This window comes from Leucopleurus acutus (assembly GCF_964270905.1).
Source record: "Leucopleurus acutus genome assembly, chromosome: 20".
Lineage (NCBI taxonomy): Eukaryota > Metazoa > Chordata > Mammalia > Artiodactyla > Delphinidae > Leucopleurus > Leucopleurus acutus.
Genome location: NC_139162.1, coordinates 14,802,553 through 14,815,871, shown reverse-complemented (window position 1 = coordinate 14,815,871; position 13,319 = coordinate 14,802,553). Strand labels below are relative to the sequence as shown.

Here is a 13,319-nt window from a genome sequence, read left to right as displayed (position 1 = left end):
TTAAGAATCCTGCGGCATCTAGGCCCAAGAGAACAGGTCCCCTTCTAGTACCACAGATTCCAACTGACATGCCACGTCTTCCAAAAACCATCTTTCACTGCTCTGGTGCCCAGTGACCTCTCATATTTCTGATTTTGGGGAACTAGGACTTATCTGCTGAGTAATAATATCACTGATATTTTTCTGGATTAAAAAAAATCCAGTTTTCCTCAATGAGATTATAATTATCTGCAGGGTAGGGACTGTCTCTTTTGCATTGTCTATTACATATTCTGTGCACCCAGGGCAGTGTGGTGTAGTGGAAAGACTCAGGCAGCACATTCATTGAATGATTACTGTATGGACTAAAAGTTACTTTCAAAGTTGGACGATCTAGATTTGAATCTGATCTCTGCTGTTCGAAGCTGTGACAAATCATTTAATTTCCCTGACCTTCTGTTTCCTTGTATCTAAAATAGGGATGATAATATTTATCCTAAAAAGAGCTAATATCTATTGAGTCCTTACTTAGTGCCACCTGCTGTTTCTAAATACTTTACACGTATCAGCTCATTTAATGATCATATCAGCCTTAAGATGCTGATGATACTTTTTTTTTTGGCCATGCCACGTGGCATGTGGGACCTTAGTTCCCCAACCAGGGATCAACCCCATGCCCTCTGCAGTGAAAATGTGGAGTTCTAACCACTGGACCGTCAGGGAAGTCCCAAGATGCTGGTGCTACTATTAACTCCATTTTACAGACGGGTACACTGAGGTTCAGAAATGCTCAGAGATGTTAGGGAACTTGCTGAAGGCCACACAATGAAGAGAGGAAGAGCAAGTTTAAATCCAGGCAGTCTGGCACCAGAAAACAACACTTTTAACTACTATGCTATAGTGCCTGCATGGTTTACAAGCTCATGGTGGGTGAGGAGCAAATGAATCAATATATATGAAAATATTTTTGTAAATTGTAAGACAGAACACACTACTGCACCAGTAGTGGGCAATCAGTAAATGATTTGGTTGAATTATGAGGTGGCACAAAAAGTGTTTACACTTATATTCTCATGATGCATGATACTTTTCAAAGTGCTTTCACACATTTGATCCCTCTGGATAATAAGCCACTTAGAATCCATTCTGGAATAAAGCAAGTCATAAATAAATATTGGACAGCCGAGGAAACAGGTTCAGAGATATTAAACACTTTGCTCAGGGCACAAATTCAGTTAAACCCAGCCAGGACTGACATCTGTGTGGTCTGACTCCTGGAGATGTCTCTTCAGTTTGTTTTTGGTTTTTGTTGTTATTATTTGTTAAATCGAAGCATACTAGTTATCAATAATAAACAAAACCATAAAAACAATGATCTTTTTTCCCCAACCATTATCTATTGCTAGAAATTTGTTGAATCCTTTCTGGTTGTTGCTGTTTTCAAAACAAAAATCTGGGACTTTCCTGGTGGCACAGTGGTTAAGAATCACCTGCCAATGCAGGGGACACGGGTTCAAGCCCTGGTCTGGGAAGATCCCACATGCTGCGGAGCAACTAAGCCCGTGTGCCACAGCTACTGAGCCTGTTCTCTAGAGCCCATGAGGCACAACTACTGAGCCTGTGTGCCACAACTACTGGGCCCGTGCCCCTGGAGCCCGTGCTCCGCAACAGGAGAAGCCGCCACAATGAGAGGCCCGGGAACCGCAACAGGGAGTGGCCCCCACTTGCCGCAACTAGGGAAAGCCCACGCGCAACAACAAAGACCCAACACAGCCAAAAATAAATAAAGTAAAATAAATTAAAACAAATAAAAACAAAAATCTCCTCTAGTATTTGGATCCATAAAACTACATTATCTTATAAGGACTTTTCCCCCCCCAAAATGTGAAAGTCTTTTTTTCAGATAAAAATACAGTATACTTATTGCAAAAAACAAAACGTAATAAAGAAAATAAAAGTCCTCTATAATCCCACCATCCAAAGATAATCCCTTTTACATTTTAGTTTTATCCTTCAACATTTTTTCTGTGTATATATACACTTTTTACAAGCTCATTTTATTTTATTTTATTTTTTGCGGTACGCGGGCCTCTCACTGTTGCGGCCTCTCCCGTTGCGGAGCACAGGCTCCGGACCCGCAGGCCCAGCGGCCATGGCTCACGGACCCAGCCGCTCCGCGGCATGTGGGATCTTCCCAGACCGGGGCACGAACCCGTGTCGCCTGCATCGGTAGGCGGATTCTCAACCACTGCGCCACCAGGGAAGCCCTATAATACTATTTTTTAAAAATTTATTTTAGTGGGGACACGGGTTCGTGCCCCGGTCTGGGAAGATCCCACATGCCACGGAGCGGCTAGGCCCGTGAGCCACAATTACTGAGCCTGCGCGTCTGGAGCCTGTGCTCCACACGAGAGGCCGCGATAGTGAGAGGTCCGCACACCGCGATGAAGAGTGGGCCCCACTTGCTGCAACTAGAGAAAGCCCTCGCACAGAAACGAAGACCCAACACAGCCATAAATAAATTAAAATTTAAAAATATTATTTTATTTATTTCTGGCTGCGTTGGGTCTTTGTTGCTGCGCACAGGCTTTGTCTAGTTGTGGCGAGCGGGAGCGACTCCTCATTGCAGTGCGTGGGCTTCTCATTGTGGTGGCTTCTCTTGTTGTGGAGCACGGGCTTTAGGCATGTGGGCTTCAGTAGTTGTGGTCCTGGGCTCTAGAGCGCAGGCTCAGTAGTTGTGGTGCATGGGCTTAGTTGCTCGGCAGCATGTGGGATCTGGACCAGGGCTTGAACCCGTGTGCCCTGCATTGGCCGGCAGATTCTTAACCACTGCGCCACCAGGGAAGCCCTATAATACTATTTTGTAATATGTTTTTAAAAATCTGCCATACCCTGCTAGTAAAGATAGAGGTGTAGCTTCATTTTTATTGGCAGCATAGTATTCTACTTTATTGATGTGCTGTAATTTATTTATCTGAAATTTGAGGTTATGTTTGAGTAGATGGGCAGTAAGTTTTCCCAAACTTTAATAGCCAGCCACAGAAACCAAAGATCCCAGGATAATGATGATTATGCTATATATTGGGTCAATTGCTTTTAATTTTCAGTTGCATTACGAGAGGAGCTTAGTAATTATAAAGATAAATATAAGTAAAAAAATACATGAAGAGGATTTACATTTTATAATGTCTGTCATTTTCTCTTTAATGTTCTGCCACTTGGCATGGTAGAATCCAAGCTCCTTCCTGTTTCTTAAGAAGATAGTTTAACTTTTCTTTTGTGGTTTGCAATGGTAAACACTTAAATTCGACTTCTAAGCAAATTTTTGTGACTTGCAAACAGAATGCTGTAGGTAACTGCTTTGGAATCTGCAAACTCCTTACTTTTACGGGAGCCCCATAATGTACTTTAGCATGTATAGCTATACCTCAGTGAAATCTGCGTTATGGCATTATTATGGTGTTCTAGTTTTACACTTTACTTGCCCTGTGATCAACAGCTGTACTATACAGTAGCGCATGGAGGGGATATGAAGTGACTGAATTCCATAAGCATTCTGCTCCCCAAATCATTTGCTCTCGGTTGATACCGCTCAGTGTGGGGGAGGGTGAGTGGGTACCTACAATTTCCTTACTCCTAAGGTGGTACCACATAGATGAACCCTAGTGGGGGAGGAGAGAGGGAGGGTCGTTTAGCAAGTTACAGCTTCTCTGAGCCTCAGTCTCCTTATTTGTAAAACTAAGTTACTTATGCTTGTCTAGTCTGACTCAGGAGGTTGTCGCGAGGGTCAAATTAGATTACATATACGAAGATGCTTTTATAAACAATGTGATATCAATATTTGATAATGAAAAATGATAATTACTATTATTACGCCCTTGGCCTCCTTTCTTTACGGCCACTTGGCATGCCCCAGTAGTTCAAGAACGAAATTGTACAGGCGGGCCTACTAAATTCAATTTTTGTAAACTGTTTTGAAATCCCCTGCATGAAACCCGCAAAGTAAAAAAGTACAACCTCCTGCTGATGACAGGTCCTAAACTCAAGATTTGTGGTTAGTTCAGTTCTCTTTGTCATCTAGCTAGGTGCTCTGCTTTATTCACTTTCAGGGATACTTTATTGCCATTTCATCTGAAGGAATGGTAGGTCACCTTTCATTTAAACGGGCCAAGATATCTTGGCTCTCTTTACATAAACATGGAAAATATTCGTGTCAGGTGTTAGTGATTATTTATCAAGCCAGGACCTGTATGGTTGGACTGTTTTGGCTCAGGTCATTAGTGCATGGAATCAGTCAGAAAGCCCATTATGGAACGGTTTCAGCTATCACTAGTCCAAATCTTCTCTTTTTACATTTGAGGAAATTGAAGCCCAGAGAATTTAAATATCTTGTTCAATGCACAGGAAAGGTGATACTGGGCTTGGAATCTATTCTTCTGTGTCATCCTTTTTATTTTTATAAAATACATTGCAAAGATGCCATAAAAACCTCAGAATCCAAGACCACTTGGAGCATGTTCCTGAAGTTAACCTAAAGAGAAAGCTAAGGTCTCAAACGTGATGGGTGAGAATTTGGGGTTCTGGTGGATTAGGACCGGCACAGCCTGGTTCAGTGTTCTCCGCCCCCATCTGCCTCGCCTCCCCACTTCCTTCGCTACCTTGCTAGCCCCACCCTCTTCAGGTGGCCCCGCCACTTCCTGGTAGCCCCCCCCACTTCCACCAATGCGGAACCAATGTCCGTGGGCTCTGGGGTCGACCGGATCTTTCTCGCTCAGACTCTTCGCAGCGGTGACTCGGCAGCGGCGTCTCGCGTCATCAGTGACAGCCCCGATTCTTGCTACGCTTTGCGTCGCTCTGCCAGGAGCAGTCACCTCCTCCTTGGCAAATAGTCCTCGGTGGGGTCCGACTTCTTGGATAATAGGAGAGGGGAGGCACGAGAAGTTGCGGTCAGGGGACGCGGGATCGACAAGCAGAGGGAGATAGGGACCAAAGTTCCTGCGATAGTGTGCAAAGTTAGTTAAAAACTCCTTCCGACCTACGGATCCCTCCGCCTGCAGTAGCGGTGGTGAGGCCGAGGGAGCCGCCATTTTGGATGTTAGGTTCCTGCTGCCCCTGCTGCCACTGCTGCCGCCGCCCCCGGAGCTGCAGGTTTCGTTCGAGGTTTCGGGCCGGTGAGTGTCACTCGCGGCGCAAAGAGCATATTGCCTTTTTTACCCCGCGCCTGCCGGGAGTGCTCGGCCAGAAGCTTCCTGTCAATCCCAGGTGTCCGGTCCCAGACCGTGGGGGGTGAAGAGAGGACAGAAGCTGGGCCAGGAGGGGCCCGGAGCTCAGGGGTTGTTACGACTTCTTGAGCGCCGACCCCGAAGCGTCGGACCGGGAGGGTCCGCGCGCGGCTGCGTTCCTTGCTGTGGCGTTGCCCGGCCGGTGCGGGCCTCCTTGGACCCATTGATTTTCTCAGCCTGCGCTCCTCCTTTTGGGGCTCATTCAGAGAGCCTAGGGTTTGCGGGGCGGGTCTCACCCCCGCGTGTATTCTCTATGCCACGTATCAGCGTTCTTGTATCTCGTACCTGGGTCAGGTCTTTCGTGGAACTCTCTTCAGCACTTCCAAATGCTCAGTTGAACGTCGTCTGCACCTGCATTGCCGTTCTTTTCAAACTGGACATTGGCCTCGCTTCTCTCTAGCCTTCCGACCAACTTCTTTCCCAATTTTCCGGGCTTTTTTCTCTCTCCTCTATTTTCTTAAACTCACCTGCGAATACACTGCTTACTCTTCTCTCAAACTCCTGATCCTGCAGGCGTCGATAACTAATAATTCTCCCGATTTCTTGACCGAGTCGGGACGTTGGTTGTGTTTCCTTGTTAGGTATAGGAGATTCGTCGAACCACTCGCTCAGAGTGTACTTCAACAGTAAATGTTTATAAAGTTCATTAAAGGGCTTTGAGGGGGAAGGTGGTAGGCAGAGGCTGTCAAATGTTTTCTCATTTGTGGATTCCCTTTTCTATGCTGAACACTTAGCTTTTGGGTACTTTTTGACACTTAGTATTTTTCTTGATGTATATCCCTGACCATGGAAATCTGCCTGTGAAAAAGAATTTTTTTTTTTTTTTGAAAAAGAATCTTAATCTGACATTGGTAGAAAGGAAAGTAACTTTTTTGGCTACTGTAGGGATTAGTTAACAGAAGAGAGGAGTGAATGAAAATTTCTTAGTGATTTTAACTTTCAAGTGGTTTGTACAGTAGTGTTCTTCGTTGACTAACTCCAAAAAGATACTTGGATTGACTTCGAGTATTGGATTTTTCTGGAGATAGTTGGATTTTAAATACTCACTTTTACTGTTCTCCATAGTGCTTGTCAGACTGTATACCCCTTAACTTTTGTTTTAAAAATATAGACTCTCCAGGAACCCATAATTTCACCAATTTTATTCTACTCTTAACATATGTTTTGCAGTATAGCATGCTTGAATAAAAAGCATTTCACTGCAATTCACTGATTATTTCTTACATTTCAAGTTAGGTGTGATTTAGTCACCTCTATTTCACCTCAGCCTGCGTTTTAACATCTGCAAAAGAGAAATAACTTATTTGAGATTGTAGCCTAGTGACTGCTGAAACTTAAATTTATAACTTGAACTGGATCAAATCTTTTAATACTTCTAATCCATGTATAAGTGTGTTGTTCTTATCAGGTTATTATCAGGTAGATAAATTCGTGTACTAGTCTTATGATGTCTTAGTAGAAAAGTGAATGTTTTCATTGTAAATAGTGTTCTTGTTATTTGTTTTAAGGAGACTTTTCAAAAATATATTTACTATTTGTGTATTTACTCTGAAGCTATGGAGTTTTCTCTTTTGGTTTGAAGAACTGTCAGACAGAACATATATGGAATCCTCACTCATTTACTAAGTATCCCCTTGTAGTTGTTACTGAAATGTTCCATTTCTGAGATACACTTTTATATATTTTTTTAATTTTATTTATTTTTTAAATAAATAAATTTATTTATTTATCTTTGGCTGCATTGAGTCTTCGTTGCTGCGCACAGGCTTTTTCTAGTTGCAGTGAGCAGGGGCTACTCTTGGTTGCGGTGTGCGGGCTTCTCATTGGGGTGGCTCGTCTTTGTTAAGGAGCACGGGCTCTAGGTGTGTGGGCTTCAGTAGTTGTGCACACGGCCCCAGTAGTTGTGGCTCGCGGGCTCTAGAGCGCAGGCTCAGTAGTTGTGGTGCATGGGCTTAGTTGCTCCACGGCATGTGGGGTCTTCCCAGACCAGAGCTCGAACCAGTGCCTTGGCAGGCGGATTCTTAACCACTGCGCCACCAGGGAAGTCTCTGAGATACACTTTTAAAACAAGGTATTGGAAGAGCTATCAGATAGGTGTTATTTACTCAGTTCATTTCATGGTATTATGTACTGGTATTTAAATGTCATTCATTCTTAGGTAGTTTGCGTTCAATTGGAGAAAGCATCCTTTGCCTTGCAAATGATAAGTAAAGTGTTTATTTTAGTGCACATTTAAAAAATTTTTATTATTATTTATTTTATTTATTTATTTTTGGCCGCGTTGGGTCCTTGTTGCTGTGTGTGGGCTTTCTCTAGTTGTGGTGAGCAGGGGCTACTCTTCGTTGCGGTGCGCAGGCTTCTCATTGTGGTGGCTTCTCTTGTTGCAGAGCATGGGCTTCAGGCGCCCAGGCTTCAGGAGTTGTGGCCCGCGGGCTCTTGAGTGCAGGCTTAGTTGCTTAGTGCAGGCTTAGTTGCTCTGCGGCATATGGGATCTTCCTGGACCAGGGCTCGAACCCGTGTACCCTGCATTGGCCGGCAGATTCTTAACCACTGCACCACCAGGGAAGCACCTATTTTAGTGCACCTTTGATTGATCAGCACATACTTGAATGTCTGCTTTGTCTAAGGGGTTCTTGGGATTATACTTGAAATAAACATTGTTTAGGAAACCTCAGTTTATTTTCTTTTGGAGCAGTTGCTTGTTCTTTGATCTGTTTCACTGACAGCAGTTCTAGATTTGAAGATGAATTTTAGAGTGAAACTATAAAGTACAAAAATTGTCAGCAATGCCTTGGTGATATTTCATCTCACTATTTTTAAAGTAGTCTTGAAATCAGTCGTGTACAAAAACAAAAACTCAAGTTTTTATGTGATTTGTAACAACTCTATGCAAATTGAAAAAGTTGAATGAGTATTTTCCAAAAGATTATTTTTTAATTAAAAAAATCGAATTGGGGGGCTTCCCTGGTGGCGCAGTGGCTGAGAGTCCGCCTGCCGATGCAGGGGACACAGGTTCGTGCCCCGGCCCGGGAAGATCCCACATGCTGTGGAGCGGCTGGGCCCGTGAGCCATGGCCGCTGAGCCTGCGCGTCCGGAGCCTGTGCTCCGCAACGGGAGAGGCCACAACAGTGAGAGGCCCGCGTACCGCAAAAAAAAAAAAAAAAAAAAAAATTGAATTGGGAAAATACATACCAAAACAGATTTTCAAAATGCTTAATCCCCTTATTTGCATTTGCTGAGAATTTAAAAATTTTGTGTATACAGCAGGATTTGATATAAAAACTTTAAAACTCTTATTTAGATTTAGCTTCAGAAAATCTAAAACTATTCCTTTCTTCAAACTGCAGCAACCTGTTTATCTGTTTTAGGTGCTTATCATTCAGTCTTCCTTTATGAATCGTTCTCAGTTGATTTTGGCGTTCTTTCATCCCTTTGTTACTTACATTCAGTTTCTTTCATGCAGGATGGTATTAAAGTAGCAGTTTTAAAATTAAGGGAACATATAGATTTATCTAAGTTCTTATGTTTCTTGGTTTATAGGTTTTGAGAATCATCTTTGTTAAAAAGTATTAGGATTTTTCCATTTGCTTTTTAAAAAAATTAATTTATTTATTTTTGGCTGCATTAGGTTTTCATTGCTGCATGTGGGCTTTCTTTAGTTGCATCGAGCGGGGGCTATTCTTTGTTGCGGTGTGTGCGCTTCTCATTGTGGTGGCTTCTCTTATTGCGGAGCATGGGCTCTAGGTGCGTGGGCTTCAGTAGTCGTGGCACGTGGGCTCAGTAGTTGTGGTTCGCGGGCTCTAGAGCACAGGCTCTTTAGTTGTGGCACATGGGCTTAGTTGCTTCGTGGCATGTGGGATCTTCCTGGACCAGGGCTCGAACCCGTGTTTCTTGCATTGGCAGACGGATTCTTAACCACTGCGCCACCAGGGAAGCCCTCCATTTGCTTTCTGTATAGAAAATTTTGTATCAGTAAAGGCGTCATTTCTACCTTCAAAGTACATGTAAGGTTTTTCTTCACTGAAGGAGTAACATAAAACGCTTAATTTGCCATGAGTTCTGCTTACTGGAACAATCTCTTGTCAAAGTTTGAAGAGTCCAAAAGTGGAAGAAAAAAACCCCCACACTTGCCAAACTTGTTGAGTCAGTATTAACTAACACTTTTGTACAAAAACGGGCAAGGGTTAGGATAATATGATTAAAACGAGAAATGCTTTTTTCACTAGGTACTTGGAAATTTTGCCTTTTTTGGGGGGGCCTTGTTTTGGCCTACTCAGACCATTGGAGAGAGAAAATTAATGAGTTATAAGTATTACCAGTGAAAAACAGTCTTAGAAGGAAAAAAAATTGTTTTTTCTTTTTTTAAAGATGGAGAAAACATATGTGACCTTTGCACTTTATTAATAATTAAAGACATCTTAAAGGCAAGTAGTTTTTACCCTCCTTTCTCTGTTGTTACAGTGCAGCAGTCACAGTGTAACCTGATATGCAGTTGCTTTGCTCACTCCAGTTTGCATGTTATAGCTGATTGTGTTGGGCTGAGCATCCTAGGCTTTGCAGCTTATCTGGCTTTGAGGTTAATGTTATGGATTCTTGGGAAGAGCAAATATGAGAAAGACATGAACTTAGATCTTTGGAACTGTAAAATATTTGCACTCCCCTCCTTATAAGCCTTTGGGTTAAAATTAAGACTGTCAGAGCATAGATGATGTACACTACTTGGTTATAAGATGTAACTTGTAAATGATCACACAGTTGAACAACTCAAATTAAAAGAAGTTCCATCAGTGTTTTTGCAGCTCAGTTTAGTAGCTACGTACTAAACCTCACTCTTGGGAAATTGTTCAGTTTCAAGCTGAAGAAAAGGAAGGGAAGTTAATTTTTTAAATTCCTTTTTAAAGTCTGCACGAAAGATTCCCTTCCCACTTTTTGAAATTTTTCATAACATGATACTTTTAAAATATGGTGAAAATACTGGTTTGAAATAAATGGGGAAACTAACTGAAAAAATAGGTACACTGTGTAGAGTTAATTGAATCTTTGTAGATATTAGGGTTTTTTGGGTATGATTACCGAAGAAAAACTGTTGTAAGAAGAAGCAGTCTTGGGCTTTCTCTGGCGGTCCAGTGGTTAAGACTGCTTCCATTGCAGGGGGTGTGGGTTCGATCCCTGGTCAGGGAACTAAGATCCTGCATGCCACTCTGTGTGGCCAAAAATTTAAAAAACAGTCAACCAAACAAAAAAGAGTCTCTTTTTCTTTTTCAAAAATATTTACTTATTTATTTATTTGGCTGCATCGGGTCTTAGTTGCGGCATGAGGCGCTCTGTTGCAGCACGTGGGATCCATCTCCCTGACCAGGGGTCGAACCCTGGCCCCATGCATTGGGAGCATGGAGTCCCAGCCACCGGACCACCAGGGAAGTCCCTGAGCCTCTTTTTCTGATAGTACTCAATAAATATATTTGATTTTTTAAAATGTGTATTTCTCTCTGTCAGTGAAGACATGACCTCTGTATTTTCTTTAGAAACTTTACATGATGAAAGCTTAATAGATGGTGTTGATTATTTAAGAAAGTAGAATGAGGAAGTTGCTTACAGTTTGACTTTACTAGCACTTGGTTATATTATTCTATCTACACACACTGAACTTTTTGCTGTTCCTTGAATACTCCATGTTCTTTCATTCATTGTACCTGTTCTGCTTTTACCTGGAATGCTTTTCTTTCTCCTTCCATCTGGTGAACCTATTCTTCCTTCCTCTCTACACCAGGCAAAGGAGTATAGTACTTTTTTTTTTTTTTTTTTTTAGTATTTGTTGAATTGTTTGCTTTTCCTGAGCTTCAGAGGACAAGAACTATCTAATTGATGGCATTCCTAGTACATAGCACAGTGCCTGGCACTTAGTAGCTACTCTGCAGAATAGATGATGTGAATGAAAATAATATGGAAACATGTTCAGGTCCTCAGATATATGGTAATTGGTCAAGCCAAAAGCAGTCAGGGTCCTAAGTGAGCTATGGAAGTTTACTACAGGTCATTTACTTGTGACCGATAGAGTTGATGTTAGTGAAGTTTATTTTCAGGTTTAAAACATATACAAAACCTTATCTCGTGTCTTTGAAAATATTATTTAGATGTTTAATTCTAAAATTGATATTATCCTTTCCTCTTTGCAATTTGTTCAGACTCTTTCTTATGCAAAAGATTCAAGTGACAGCAAAGAAATCTACTCTTCCTGCCATCTTTTTTCTTTCTTTTGAATACCTATTATGTAATTCATTATACTGAAGAAACTAATAGTAAGTTGAGAACTTCAGTCTTTTCCCCCAAAATGGAAATATGTTGATAGTTCAGTGATTTGTTACTGACTCTCCCTTTGTGTTTTTTGTTTTTTAACATCTTTATTGGAGTGTAATTGCTTTACAATATTGTGTTAGTTTCTGCTGTATAACAAAGTGAATTTTTTTTTAATATTTATTCGGTTGCATTGGGTCTTAGTTGTGGCATGTGGGCTCCTTAGTTGTGGCATGTGAACTCTTAGTTGTGGCATGCACGTGGGATATAGTTCCCTGATCAGGGCTTGAACCCAGGCTCCCTGCATTGGGAGCAAGGAGTCTTAACCACTGCGCCACCAGGGAAGTCCCTCTCCCCTTGTGTTTGAATAATCTACTTTAATAGTGCTGAGGATTTTTAAAAGTCTTTAATTCATTTAATTTACAACATCATAGAGGTCCATTGTAATAAATGAAAAAAATCTAAAGACATACTTCTAAAAAAGCTGTTCATTTCCCTAATCCCTTTGTTATTACTGCCCAGCCATTTTACCAGGTTATGGGTATACTTCAACATTTCTCTCCATGCTTTGTTAAGTACTATATATACAACATAAATGTGCATATATAAGGATTCTTTGTTTTTACAAAAGGTAGAGCATACTTTTTTTTTTTTTTTTTTTTGCGGTACGCGGGCCTCTCACTGTTGTGGCCTCTCCCGTCGCGGAGCACAGGCTCCGGACGCGCAGGCCCAGCGGCCATGGCTCACAGGCCCAGCCGCTCCGCGGCACGTGGGATCCTCCCGGATCGGAGCACGAACCCGTGTCCCCTGCATCGGCAGGCGGACTCTCAACCACTGCGCCACCAGGGAAGCCCACTTTTTTTTTTTTTTGATCATACTTTTTATGTTACTCTGTAACAAGGTTTTCTTAACACATCATAGTCAGTAAATATAATTCTATCTTGTTTTTTTAAATATCCCTATTATGTCTCATCGTATGGATGTACTCTACGTAACTTATTCAGTTATTTTCTTGTGGACGTTTGGGCTGTTTCTAGATTTTGCCACTACAAACAGCGCTACAGTAAACATCCTTGTACATGTCACCTTATTTGCTGATGCTATTATTTCTACAGGCTAGAATCTCCAAGGTGGGATTTCTGAGTTAAAGGAATTATATTTTATTTATTTTTTTAAGGAATTATATTTTAAATGTTATTATTGCCAGATTACTCTCTAAATAGGTTGTCATAATTTCCATCTCCACTAGCAGTGGGTTCTCCATAACATCACATCATTAGACGTAATTAATTTAATTTTTGCTGCTCTGCTAGTTGGTAAATGGTTTCTCAGTTTCGTCTTAATTTTATTTCCTTGACTATTGCTGGAGCTAGCCTCTTTTGATATGATTTTTGGCCTTTTGGATTTCCTTTACTGAGAATTGTGTATGTCCTTGGTTCATTTTTCTTTCAAGTTATTTTTCTCCTTATCTTGTAGGAACATCTTATGGTACATTAATTCTTTGTTGTATAACACATGCGTTTATTAATCTGGAGTTAATTTTTATATAGTGTGAAGGGGTCTTATGGTTTTCCTTTGTATAAAGAGCCAACTATGTCTAGACTAAATAAACCATCCTTTTCTCAATGAATTAAATGCCACCTTATCATATGTAAAGTTCCCATATATGTTTGCTCTATTTCTGGATGTTCTGTTTTATTCTTCCTGTACCATTATTTTACTGTTTTGAATATCATAACTTTATAGAAACTTACACTCTGTTAA

General features: G+C 41.4%; 1 protein-coding gene across 1 annotated transcript in view; it reads left to right on the top strand.

Annotated features, from left to right (window-relative positions):
* Positions 1-4,856: 4,856 nt before the first annotated feature.
* The window catches only part of AP1G1 (adaptor related protein complex 1 subunit gamma 1), a gene marked incomplete at its 5' end in the record, with an annotated part of 79,581 nt that continues 71,118 nt past the window's right edge, over positions 4,857-13,319 (top strand). The window contains one exon of the mRNA XM_082863056.1: positions 4,857-5,150. The remainder of the gene's footprint in view (positions 5,151-13,319) is intronic.